Source organism: Platichthys flesus, chromosome 24 (assembly GCF_949316205.1).
Source record: "Platichthys flesus chromosome 24, fPlaFle2.1, whole genome shotgun sequence".
Taxonomy (NCBI): domain Eukaryota; kingdom Metazoa; phylum Chordata; class Actinopteri; order Pleuronectiformes; family Pleuronectidae; genus Platichthys; species Platichthys flesus.
The window spans coordinates 1,436,407-1,450,894 of NC_084968.1; the positions used below are offsets into that span (position 1 = coordinate 1,436,407).

At 39.5% G+C, this 14,488-nt stretch overlaps 1 protein-coding gene across 1 annotated transcript in view; it reads left to right on the forward strand.

The window, feature by feature from the left end:
- Window positions 1-14,488, forward strand: part of adam19a (ADAM metallopeptidase domain 19a) — a 211,810-nt gene that overhangs the window by 39,066 nt on the left and 158,256 nt on the right. The window lies entirely within an intron of this gene.

The window sequence follows — 14,488 nt, forward strand, 5'->3', positions numbered from 1 at the left end:
ATAGATATGGAAAGCACTTTACTGCCCTTGTTTTCAGCCAACCTATCCTCCTCAGCCCCCTCGTTGGTCCACATGCAGTTCTGAGCATGGCACGCACGCACACACACACGCACACACGCACGCACGCACGCACGCACACACACAGGTGGAAGGACAAGCAGGTTAAAGACTGTGGGCCCTTTGGAACGTGATAATTGTGGAAGGGGTTTGTGAACCAGTGTTGCTAATTCACCAGCGAAAACAAAAGAACAGGCAGCTTTAATGTAGATTGAAGACTAAAAACAGAGAGATTTATAATAGAAATGCTTTCCCACACTAGAGAGCCACTTTAGAGCCATGTCATTATAGTTTGCATTTTGCGTCACAAATTGCAGCGAGAGTTGTGTGCGAGTGAAAATTTGAAAAGCCGAACCACCCACTTTTCACCTCACCATTACCTTGACTGACTGTGCTGACATGTGTTATCGTCTCACCCCTCCCACATGCAATGAAGGATACCGAAATTTGGTCTGCCTAGAATATTTCTGGGGGCACAAAGTTTTAGTTGGTGTTGTCGACCATGATCATCTTGGCCCCATGCAACTTCCTGATATCGTCCCCATGTTCATTATGCATAGGGAAAGGTTTTTGGCCTCACACCAGGCTGCCACCAGATCAACTTATTTTCTCTAAGCTCCTTTTTTATCATTGCTGATGAGGCCCCCATTGCTGTGGAGAACAGATCATGTCCTCAGTGGAGAAGTCAAACTGGATGGGGTCCAGGGTGATTTGAAACCAACCAAAATTCTTACAAATGTCTTCCAAATGAAATCATATAGAGATTAGTGATTTAAATTAACAAACTGGGGAAAGAAAACACTCCCTTCTCTCTCTCTTTATATCACAAGCTTCCCCTATCTATTTTGTGAAACATCTCTGAAGCACTTGTAGAGGATGAGAAGCTGAGGTTAAAGAGCTCCTGCCTAGGGCTATAGGGACCGGCAACTTGTTATGGCAGTGATATTTGTTATTGTTGACAAGGAGTTGGCTGGCCTTGTCCAGCTAAGCATGGAAACATGGCTCAGTGCCTTGCTGTACAGATGTCCCTGTTTGGCGTAATGGCTGCCTTGGCAAGGGAGGGGAAGTCAGGGTAGGTTTGTTGGGGGCGTGAGGAAATGAGTGATTGTAGTCTAAGCTTGAGGTGATGACACCTTGAGAGCAGCCATCAGTCTTATCTGAAATAAAACATTTTAATTCTATTTCATCCTCAATTTTATTCTGATTGAAGTAAGGTCAAGGTAAAAGTTTGACTGCCAAAACAGTTAGTTAGTAAATCAAGGTAAGAGAGACTCCTCAAACCTTGGTCTCTGCTCAATCAACAATTCAAAACCTGAACACATTCAGTTAACAATAAATTAAATGCTACGAAATGCTTATTTATTGAGTGAGTTGAGGTGAGTCAGCAAAACCAAAGCTGCTTTCAGACATCAGTGCACTCTGGATGACCCCCTGCAATTATCCATAGGGGGGTCAAAAACCCCTTCCATAAAGCGTATGTGAGAATGCAAGTGTCCGAGGCTCTCTTGAGTTTTTCCTGCTATCCCCATATGTCCAAGTGAGGCAGTGTGGTAATACAGGAGGAGATGTAGAGCTACCCATTGACATCTGGGCAGCAGAAAATATACACATCTTCCACCTCAGGCTAAAAACACATCTCTTCCGACTAAAGCTCACACTCATTTGTTGCACTTATCACTTTGTAGTTTGGCATTTTGGATGAGGTATTTACATGATTCTAGCTGTTTTAAGTTTCTACCCTCATGGTTGAATGCACTGATTGGTAAGTCGCTTTGGATAAAAGCGTCCACCTAAATGATATGTAATACAAAATGTATCAGACATGTGACGGATGTTAAACTGAAAAAAAAAATACAAATATATCGGGAGAAAAAAAACAGAAGACATACCCGTAGAAGACACCATCAAATATTTCATCATGGAAAGACAACACGATTTGAAAGCTTTTCGTGATGAGTTGTGTTGATGTGCTGAAAACATAAATTAGCAGAATCTATACATTATGACCTGTCTCCTGCATGCTGCACCACCTGATGCTCCAGAGATTTCCCTGCTGTTGTGAACACCATTTACACATTTTCCTGTCTGAGAGATGATAAATTCCTTTTCATAATTGTCAAGCTGACACAGGATAGACAGTGAAAGTGACGGGATCTCTGGGTTTGAAGCCCAAACCTGAAAGAGTTAAAGTATTGCAGCACATCAAGCCTTTTTCAGTTCATTCTCAGTTTCCTGTTGATGATTCCCTGCAAGGCTCAGGCCAGATCCCCTGATGGGTACCATGTAATTGACGGTAATCACTGGAGGCGTCTTACTGCCTCTTGTGCATCTTAATGCTGACAATAATGGGGAAGAGAAGCCCTGCAGAGAGACATTACCTCACAGAATGATTTAGACCCATGTATTCATCTGCATACCAGAGTCCTCACGCTAAACAGCATGCCAAGGAACTGATATTGATGCTTGACTGGCCAGTGCATGCATTAGTGGAAATGAAGAGGTTTAGTGTCATTACAGGAGAGATCAATGGGATTAGAAAACAATAAGAAAAGCAAAGTGGAGGATTAATGGTGAACATTTGTGTGCTCCTTTGTACGATGAGAATGTATTTGATAACCTTTCTGAACATGTTCTTTGATCATGTAACATGGAAGTTTTGCCAGGCAGTAGCAGTCTTGTATTTACATATATAGACATTTTCAAATGGCATGGGTCAACCAGATTGGTTTCTGAGCGTAAGGCAGCTTAAAGGGTCCAGTGTGTTTGAAACTATCTAATTTGTACAACATGATGTCCAATGGCAAACTGAAATGAAATGTTTGATATTGCCCTTGGATGTACTCAAAGGTAATTGAAGTGTTAACCACACCTACGTTCACAACTCCCTGCACCTCGCCTGTGTTGAATGGGCAAGATTGTCAGTTAAATGATCTAATGGGCATTCTTAGCTCCTCGGGTTATGGTCTGATGAAGACTGGCATTGTGTGAAATTTGCTAAATCCTTCAATCATTTCAATTAGGCTGTTATGTTAAGACAGCCTTGTTCTCATGAAAATACACTAAACACAGAGGCCAGCAACTGGTGAAATAGTGAAACTCAACATTCGCTACAAAACTATTAGAACGTATCCTGCAGTTCACACAGTTGCCAATTGCAATATGCATGTTCACATTCCTGATCTCACAAGATCTCAGTTTAAATATCCTGTCTCATATCAGTTTGAATTAAGTGCACTAATTTGGCATTGAATAAGCCTTCAAATTTGTGGATGCTTAGTTAAACAGAACATCCCAGATTGCATTACATTGTCTCCCCAGTACCTTAAACAACATAGCCCCTTCCCCTTGCGTTTTTTAAACCCTAACCGGTAAAAGCCAAGGCATTTTGGTTTTGGGTTTTCAATTCCCTGTGTTCATTCGAATCAGCTTTATTGGCCCGAGCATGTGAACACACACAAGGAATCTGACTCTGTTTGTTGTTTCTCTCCATGAAAGTTCACATGAATAAAATACACAAATCAAAGCTTAACCAAGTCAAATCACTTTTATTGATGTATCCCTAGACTGCAGGTTTCCCACACAAGATTATTTACTGGAATCACACATGTGAAAACTTACATTTAACATTTGACCTGGTTATGAAGGAATTTGTGAATAATATAATCAATAGGTTGACATCTGTGGATCAGGAGGTTGAGTGGGACATCCACTCATTGGAAGGTTGGTGGTTCAATTCTGGTCCTCAAGACTGCATGTTGAGGTTTCCTTGGGCAAGACACTGAACCCTAAATTGCCCTGATATCTGTGCTGGCAGTGTGCAAATGGGATGCATAAGTGAAATATAATTAATGGGCTAAATATAGAAGCACTGCAGTAAAATGTAAGGGAATGGGTGAATGTGACTCACAATGTTAAGTGCTTTTGAGTGGCAATCTGGAGAAGTAAAGGTCTATATAAATGCAAAAAGATGAGCTAATTACAAAACTTCTAGATCAGAGGTCTTCAACAGGGGGTCCGCGACCCCTAGGGGGTCCGCGGAGGTACTGCAGGGGGGGGTCGCAAAATCTTTGATTGATTAGACAATTTTGTGAAAAATGTTATATTTACTTTTTTTTCGAACCAATTTTTTCCCCACATCTTAAATGTCTTTGAATACACATTTACATTCATCCAACATATTGTGAGGCTGATATGACCCTCTGCCTGACAACCTCCATCCGTCCAAGATTAGATAAGTTGTGTGCTACCCATCAGGGTCAGACATCTCACTAATGTGGCCGTATGTGTGCCATCCACAGATGGCTTGAGGATTCACTGTCTCTTCTACATGCATGTTTAAAATAAAACATGAATCTGTCAATTACTTAATAGCTCAGTGTTGTATGCAAGATGTATGTTTATAAATGGCAGTGGCATGGCCACCCTGTACCTTGCACGTTTAAATTAACAACATGAATAAATGAACCCTTGTAATATTTGATAAGCTTAGTATTGATGCACAATAACAGGGTAGCTATGTTTATACAAGGCACTAGGCCCAGTTTAATATAAAACACTATTTTATAGGTGAGAGCGAGGTAATGTGGGACATCAGGTAATGTGAGAAACGCCCTGTATCTAGGCAACGGAACACATTTGTGGTCATTTGACCAATATGTTTTCAAGCCCCTCCCATTCCCCCCTTGCCACGAAGGCGGAGTTGGTGCTGGTGCTGTGGAAAGTATGTTTTTTCACCCCAAAATGTTTTTTGCATGTAAAAGTACATTTTCTTGCTTTGAACTTAATCAACTGTTCATTATATATTACATTATATATGTTTTATTTTTAATGTCATAAACATTGTAGAAAAGCCATCATGCTAAGAAACTATACACCAGGAAGACAACCTGGGGCCAAATATCCCTCTCAGAGATGGAGAGTGCAGCCGCTGAGGTCATGCAAGGAAAGAAGTCCTTAAGAAAAGCTGGAAGGGATAGAAATATTGACAAGACAACCCTCAAAAGATCATAAAGAAAAAAGAGAAAGGGAAAGTAAAATCAGTAGCCTGGGGTGCAGTAGCTGAGGTAAAGAGAATATTCACAGATGAGATGGAAGAGGAGCTGGCCAAACACTTGAAACAACTAGCTGACCAGTTGCATGGCCTTGCTCCAGTTAAGTGCCGTGAACTGGCATTTGAATACGCAGAGAAAAACAATATCCCTGTCCCTGCCAATTGGAAAGAGAAACAATGTGCAGGCAAGCTAGGGTGTGCAAGAGATCACATGAATCATAATAATAATAAATGTGCATAATTGACCAATCCCCATGATTCTGTCACTAGTCAAATATTAGTGGTAGTCAATCTAGCTGTCGGGATTGTAACTATTACAACATGTGTTGTTATGGTAGTTTTAAAGTGGAAAAAGTAAATGGACCACTTTACCCCGTAGCTGGGGTAAAGTGGGACACAAGACCACTTTTTTTAAAACAATCATATTTTCACTGCCCTTTGTCCTGAAGACATGCTGATCAATTCCATTGCTAGAAAACATCCTGAATTAATGGGAATTGTGTACATTTTACTGATATATCAGTTAAGCTCGCCTAGGGGGGATCAAATGTAAAAAATGTCCCACATTACGCCGCTTTCCCCTACTGTATATATATATATATATATATATAGTAGGGGGTCCCTGCTCCATCTCTTTCCCAGTTTGGGGGTCCTTGGCCTGAAAAACGTTGAAGACCCCTGTTCTAGATATTTGAGAACCGTATTTATAGTAAAAAACATAATTGGAATAGAACCAATTGCATGTAAGGGTCATTGCTCAAGGTTACTTTGATACATATGGCTGCCAGGGGGAATTAACCCGTTCCTCTAGTTGGGTTTGTTCTCACTAACTGCATGTTCGGAAAGAAAATCAACACACTGGTATGGCATTCAACTCTTTTCATACCTTCACCTTTTAATTTGATCCTACACAAAATAAGTTACACAGTGTCAGAAGTTTCATTTATCACCATTTATTGTTGTAGCCTTAAACTCTGTCTTAGGTCCTACGATTCTTTGTCAAGGGAGTTGAAAGACTCACTTTGGCGTCTGTCGTGCTCTGCCTCATTCTTAATCTCCCAGTCCTGTCAGTGCTCTCAGGCCATCTTTCTACCTTCCCCACATCTTTACTTTCTTTCCCGTCTCCCTCGGGATTAGATTATGTCTGACCTCATGAGCCTGCTGGGGATTGCAATGACATTTACACTGGCGAGCTTAGGGGGAGCACATATGGATTCAGGCCTGGTGCAGGCACAGTGAGGAGTCAGACCAATTAAACTCGCCAGCATTCGCTTGATTTGAATTTTGAAAAAGCTTCTCGTAGAAACCCAGCAAATGAAAATCCCCATAAAGCTCTGGCTTTCTTTTTAAATCAATTGAAGCTTAAAGCTTCCATTAGACAACTGGGTTTGTATTGATTAGTTCATGGTTGAAATATGCCACCAATCAGTTTGCATGTTTTTTTCCCCTCCTGGCCAGTATACAGCCAGTCCTACTGACTAAGTGAATGTGTGCAAAAGAGACTCTTGACTGCCTGATCCATTTTGTTTGATTGCATCAATAAACGGAACTAAAGAGTTGTTATTGATAGTTTTTACTCACAGAGCTTTTTTCACTTTGGTGTAACATTTCTGGCCAGAAGCATTTGTAAGAATCAAGGCAGTTTCAGCTGTCAAAAGAAGCTGGATAAATTGTATGTCCTCAGAGGAAAGGCAAATTTGTGTCAACGTTGTGGGAGGGTGTGTTTGAGTATGCATATATACATTTTTTATATTTGCTTCAACTAACATTACATGCCCTTTCACTGTCTTTATACAATGCATTTATTCAGGTATGTCAGCTGACCTGCAAGCAACATTTACTGCACCTTCACATTCCTACAGGAAAAAAAGAAATGCATTTTTACTAAGACAAATGGAGGTGAACTGTGGGCAGTGGTTAGCACTTTCACTTCACAGAAAGAAGCTTCTGGGTTTAAGCTCTGGTAAGACTGGGGCCTATCTGTGTGGAGGTTGTGCATTCTCCTTGTGCTCCTTCTGTTCTTTAAACTGTGAGCATTGAGGGTTTGTTTGTCTCTATATGTCACCCCTGTGAAACAGCTGAGGACTGTCCAGGTTGTACTTTGCCCCTTGCCTAAGGTCAGCTCCTGGGCCAGAGCCTTCCCTCTCTGAGCAGTGATATAATAATCACGTATTCAATTATACTGTCAGTTCTAGTAATGAAACACAGCATTATTTGCATATTCCTACTTGTGTTGATCAAACCCCAATCACACAGAGCATTTATATTTGATAATTTTGTTTAGTGCTACATAATTTTGTGTATCGCATTTACAGCAGTCAAGGGTGAGCAAATAATGGTTTTAAAAGGTAAATGGTCTGTATTTATACAGCACTTATTGTCTTGATGACTCAATTTGCTGTACAGTACACTTTTTCGCCCATTTGCACACATGTTGACACAGCAATGTGTGGCACTGTGTCTATTGCACATCACACACTGCCAGCACAGCCATTAGGGGCTGTTTGGGGTTCAGTATCTTACCCAAGGATACTTTAGCACGTTGGGGAGAATAGGACTGAACTGCCTACCTTCTCGCAAGTGGACGACTGTCTCTCTCTGTACCTCCTGAGCCTCAGTCGTTTTAGCAAATACAGGTGTGCCACAAGGCTATATGTTGGGATATTGGAAACAACTGTTCTCCATTTCCATTTCCATTTTGGCATAACCTTTTTTTTAAATGACTGTCGTGTCCATCTTTGTACAGATGCTGCATTTTATTTTGTTTTGCTAATTCCCCCACAGTTAGCTGTTAAACCTGCAAACATCATTTGCAGGTTTATTATTCCCAGCTCATTTTTATTTTGAAAGTTTTGAGACAGTAATGCAGTCACGGCGAACCAACATAACTCCACTGTAGATGGATTCAGATTTGAGAATCATTCAGAATATAATATATTGGCATCTAAACTTGGGGAGAAAATCACTTTCCTGTGTAGAAATTAAGCCAGTTTCTCTGTGTCTAGCAGAAAGAGGATTATTGAATCAGTATTCCTGTGTCAGTTTTGGATTATGCTGATGCAATTTAAAAGCATGCAGCTCCTTTAATCTTCAAACCTATGGTATCATTCTGCCTTCTGTTTTTATTACCAGGAATGTTTATGGTACCCATAATTGCATCTTATACAAGAAGGATGGTTGATCCTCTCTTAAGAGACTATTCCAGTGTCAATTCTAAACATGTTTGCTTGCTCTGTGTTAATGCTGGTTGCAGCTTTATGAAACTGCAAGCTTAAGCTAAGTGTTTGGATGATTTACTGAGTCGGAACCTCGCTGATCTAGAATAATATCGGCTTCAACAGAAACCGGCAATAGCGAGAGCGAGTAGATGGGAAGCGCCACCAATTGGATGTTGCGTACTTTTACAGCTGCGGCTAAAAACAACAATAAATTTCCAACTCATCTGCAATGACTGAATCCATAGTTATTTTTTTTCACTGCAAAACAGAACACACAACATCATCCTCATCCATGTGTGCTTCTCTTCTGAAGTCACGTTTAGTCCCGTGAATTTTCCACTCTCCAGTTCAGAAGGTGGCGGAAATGCGCCTAACAGTTGTTTGCCAACTGCCGTACAAAATCTGAAGAAGAAGATGTTCTCAAGTTTCTGTGAGAAATCAAGTCTCTTCGCCATTGGGAAATTGTTTCCCACAAACATTAGGTGTATGGTCTGACATTCTGGCCAAATCGTCTAGTGTGTGTGTGTGTGTGTGTCCTGATTTCAATTTTTTTTTGTCTGTGGTTTTCCCAGAAACATGGCCTGCTTCTGCTGTGAGGTAACTAATACAGTAGGAATACTGGTAAAAGTAACAGTTCATGTATCTCGTAAGGCCAAGATTCATGGGCTTTTGGACCAAACTGGAGTAACAGTCAGTTCAGCCTCAGGAAATGACTCAAACTTTTCAATGCTGGAAACAGATGAGAGACTTAGAGTTCATGGGAGGATTTTCCAAACTCATATGCATTTTGAAAAATCAGTATCTCTGGTCGTTAAATTATATCATCATAAATCAAGCTTTTGTAAATATGAAATGGTGGTCTGTTTTTAAGTCTGAAAATATCTTTGTTGTGTTTCATCTGATTCTTTCATGAAACTCAACTTGTCAAGTTGGCCACAACGAATTACTTCATCTTCCCAAAATACAAACATGCTCCCGTGAAAAAAAGAACAGGCTTACATCAATAAGACAGAACCAAATTACATTTGCTTGTTGTGAATGCATCACACTGTTCTTGCCCGTAGCTGAGAGGAAGGTGCCATAGTGCAGTCTATGATTTTTACGTTGGCTTATTCTTTGTCTTACTTTTTGTATGAATATCATTTGTATACACTCTTGCTTTTCTTTGTGCGTGCGTGTGCGAGCCGGTGAAGAGCGAAGTCAGCAGTGTTATCGTGGCCATGAGTCAGAGCCGCATACCAATCCTAACCTCATTAATAAAGTTTAATTAAAAGTTTAAAGAGTTCTTTTCTGGAAATTCTTCCAAAACTTAAGTTGAGGATTAAGCTAAACTTTCAAGAAAATGATTTTTTTAATCACAGGCTTCTAAATATAAAGCATTACAAATTTGTTTCCCAAAGTGAATGTCTAAATAGGATTTTAAAACCCTCCCCACTACGCTGAGAATATAATTCTGGTGGAAAAACACTGAATCCCAGTGCAAAAATAATTGGTTTTAAAAACTGGAATAACATAAATAATATTCAAGTTTTCAGGTCAAGTTCAGCTGCTCAAGAATGTTTAAGAATATAAACCTCCCCGTCACTGGTAATGTTGGGGAAGTCCCAGAAGAAATACCGACTTGACGTCGTCAGTGTAGTCCTGTTCCCCCCAGTGGGAGATTTAAAGTGTTCAGATAAAACAGGAAATAAGACTCTCCCGTTATTCACATGATGTTATCTGCTGTTTATTACCCAGTGGATGTGATCCCGGTCTGCTGTCACATTAATGCGCTGACAGCGTGAGACAGCGCATACTACGATTGGAAAAGTCAGCCCAAATTTCAGCTCTTTCTTATATTTTTCATTAGCAACATCTCCCTTTAAATTTTTTGTGTTCAAACATTAATGGGTCAATGCTCACAAATGATGTTGTCTGCCTTCCCCCCAATATGGTTGAGGAAAGGATTTACATTTGTGGTGCTTAGCGTTGAGAAATAAAAGATTCCTCTGTTAAAAAGTCGTAGCTCCACTAGTTCCTTAAACCTACTGACTGTATATGCTCTTATTCAAAGTAATACTACTACTACTTGTGTAAGTCATTTGAATTGGCCCTTTAAGAAAGTAGTCATACAGCTCAGGGTTACAGTATGTTGCACACATTTAAATATGTTCACTTCCTCCAGACTTCACCACAGTGACATTTTATGAAAATGTTCAAACATCTTCCAGTTTCAGATTCTGTATGACATCTTTTGACATTTTTTCAAACCAAAAAAAAAAACTTCCCCTCCAGCTTAAGGACAACATGATAGACTTTAATTTAATATTTTTTTCTTTCTATCTTTTACCAGAACTATTGTTTTTCCCTAAAAAGGAAGAAAATAATTTATAAATAAAACAGAACAATAACATGTGCTGTACATTTTCATGCCACTTTTCAATTTTATGTGTGCTGTTCCCTCTCTTAATGAAAAACATTGTAAGGTCAAAATTAAGAGAATTAAGAGAATGCATGCTTTTTTTTGTCAGGGTGTGTTTTTCCTGGTATGGTGTCCTTAGTTCCAGTAAAGGGAACTCTCATGCATACTGATATTGCAGACAACTGTGGGTTCCAGCTGTGCGTTTAGTGAAAGGCCTTTCCTGTTGCAACATGACAGTGACCCTCTGCATAAATCCAGCACGAGATGTGCCGGCCATGCAGCATGTGTGACTGCGTTTTTTAAATTTTGTACCCTAAATCCAGTAATTGTCCCAACCTTTGCATTCTAAAAAAGCAAGAGAAATTGAAAATGTCACTTCTGCATGCAGATCCAAGATGTCAGTCTTAATTTGAGACATTGCTGCACAATAAAGTAAGCTGTGTGGGGGTGGAAGAGCTCTGGAAAATATTCAGCGGGTTGAATTACATTTCCAGACAAAAAAAAGAGAGCGGGGGAGAGAGAGAGAGAGAAACTCTGCAGCACATCAGGGCACCAGATTGTGTTATACCAATGTAAATTAATTTACTGCTCATAAGTTGACATAAAGCTTTTGAGGAACCTTGGGCAACAAGGGAAGCGGATGACTTTTTAAAAGCCACGTTCCAACTCTTCACTGCACGTTTTGAGAGAAAGGAGTCCTGCCTTTGGTGGAATAACACAGGAGATAATTGATTACTGTGTATTTATTCATGCTATATGAAAGTAGCCAATATTGCTTGAGGAAATATCAGGATTATATTACCATCTTATGAATATGTGTGCCGCACTGCAATGAAAGTTAAATTAGAGTTGTGAGTTTATTAAATATGAATTGCCCTCAAATATCCAATTTAAAATGCATGTAAAAGAGTTTTTGTATATCATTGAGCTACAAAACTCAAACTCAAACAGAAGATCAAAGACAGAAGACATCACAGTGCTATCTGTGCTGTTTGACTGACTGCTGATCAAAACACAAACCCAGCACGGTCTTAACACGAGAAATTAAAAAAAATGGTTTCCACAGCCTCCACAGATTATCACTTTAACTCTTTACTGCTGCTGTTTCGTTATAATATGTGTGTGTGTTACTTTTCCTCCCTCTGCAGTTTATTAGTTATTCTATTTGTATGTCCACGGACGCACCACATTAACTTATTTGAAATGGAATTGACCTCCAGTGTTTCCTTTTGCAAACTGCTGGTCACAACTGGGCTGACGCTCTGTTGGTTCTCCTGCCTGATTGACAATGAGCTTTTGGACCAAACTGGAGTAACAGTCAGTTCAGCCTCAGGAAATGACTCAAACTTTTCAATGCTGGAAACAGATGAGAGACTTAGAGTTCATGGGAGGATTTTCCAAACTCATATGCATTTTGAAAAATCAGTATCTCTGGTCGTTAAATTATATCATCATAAATCAAGCTTTTGTAAATATGAAATGGTGGTCTGTTTTTAAGTCTGAAAATATCTTTGTTGTGTTTCATCTGATTCTTTCATGAAACTCAACTTGTCAAGTTGGCCACAACGAATTACTTCATCTTCCCAAAATACAAACATGCTCCCGTGAAAAAAAGAACAGGCTTACATCAATAAGACAGAACCAAATTACATTTGCTTGTTGTGAATGCATCACACTGTTCTTGCCCGTAGCTGAGAGGAAGGTGCCATAGTGCAGTCTATGATTTTTACGTTGGCTTATTCTTTGTCTTACTTTTTGTATGAATATCATTTGTATACACTCTTGCTTTTCTTTGTGCGTGCGTGTGCGAGCCGGTGAAGAGCGAAGTCAGCAGTGTTATCGTGGCCATGAGTCAGAGCCGCATACCAATCCTAACCTCATTAATAAAGTTTAATTAAAAGTTTAAAGAGTTCTTTTCTGGAAATTCTTCCAAAACTTAAGTTGAGGATTAAGCTAAACTTTCAAGAAAATGATTTTTTTAATCACAGGCTTCTAAATATAAAGCATTACAAATTTGTTTCCCAAAGTGAATGTCTAAATAGGATTTTAAAACCCTCCCCACTACGCTGAGAATATAATTCTGGTGGAAAAACACTGAATCCCAGTGCAAAAATAATTGGTTTTAAAAACTGGAATAACATAAATAATATTCAAGTTTTCAGGTCAAGTTCAGCTGCTCAAGAATGTTTAAGAATATAAACCTCCCCGTCACTGGTAATGTTGGGGAAGTCCCAGAAGAAATACCGACTTGACGTCGTCAGTGTAGTCCTGTTCCCCCCAGTGGGAGATTTAAAGTGTTCAGATAAAACAGGAAATAAGACTCTCCCGTTATTCACATGATGTTATCTGCTGTTTATTACCCAGTGGATGTGATCCCGGTCTGCTGTCACATTAATGCGCTGACAGCGTGAGACAGCGCATACTACGATTGGAAAAGTCAGCCCAAATTTCAGCTCTTTCTTATATTTTTCATTAGCAACATCTCCCTTTAAATTTTTTGTGTTCAAACATTAATGGGTCAATGCTCACAAATGATGTTGTCTGCCTTCCCCCCAATATGGTTGAGGAAAGGATTTACATTTGTGGTGCTTAGCGTTGAGAAATAAAAGATTCCTCTGTTAAAAAGTCGTAGCTCCACTAGTTCCTTAAACCTACTGACTGTATATGCTCTTATTCAAAGTAATACTACTACTACTTGTGTAAGTCATTTGAATTGGCCCTTTAAGAAAGTAGTCATACAGCTCAGGGTTACAGTATGTTGCACACATTTAAATATGTTCACTTCCTCCAGACTTCACCACAGTGACATTTTATGAAAATGTTCAAACATCTTCCAGTTTCAGATTCTGTATGACATCTTTTGACATTTTTTCAAACCAAAAAAAAAAACTTCCCCTCCAGCTTAAGGACAACATGATAGACTTTAATTTAATATTTTTTTCTTTCTATCTTTTACCAGAACTATTGTTTTTCCCTAAAAAGGAAGAAAATAATTTATAAATAAAACAGAACAATAACATGTGCTGTACATTTTCATGCCACTTTTCAATTTTATGTGTGCTGTTCCCTCTCTTAATGAAAAACATTGTAAGGTCAAAATTAAGAGAATTAAGAGAATGCATGCTTTTTTTTGTCAGGGTGTGTTTTTCCTGGTATGGTGTCCTTAGTTCCAGTAAAGGGAACTCTCATGCATACTGATATTGCAGACAACTGTGGGTTCCAGCTGTGCGTTTAGTGAAAGGCCTTTCCTGTTGCAACATGACAGTGACCCTCTGCATAAATCCAGCACGAGATGTGCCGGCCATGCAGCATGTGTGACTGCGTTTTTTAAATTTTGTACCCTAAATCCAGTAATTGTCCCAACCTTTGCATTCTAAAAAAGCAAGAGAAATTGAAAATGTCACTTCTGCATGCAGATCCAAGATGTCAGTCTTAATTTGAGACATTGCTGCACAATAAAGTAAGCTGTGTGGGGGTGGAAGAGCTCTGGAAAATATTCAGCGGGTTGAATTACATTTCCAGACAAAAAAAAGAGAGCGGGGGAGAGAGAGAGAGAGAAACTCTGCAGCACATCAGGGCACCAGATTGTGTTATACCAATGTAAATTAATTTACTGCTCATAAGTTGACATAAAGCTTTTGAGGAACCTTGGGCAACAAGGGAAGCGGATGACTTTTTAAAAGCCACGTTCCAACTCTTCACTGCACGTTTTGAGAGAAAGGAGTCCTGCCTTTGGTGGAATAACACAGGAGATAATTGATT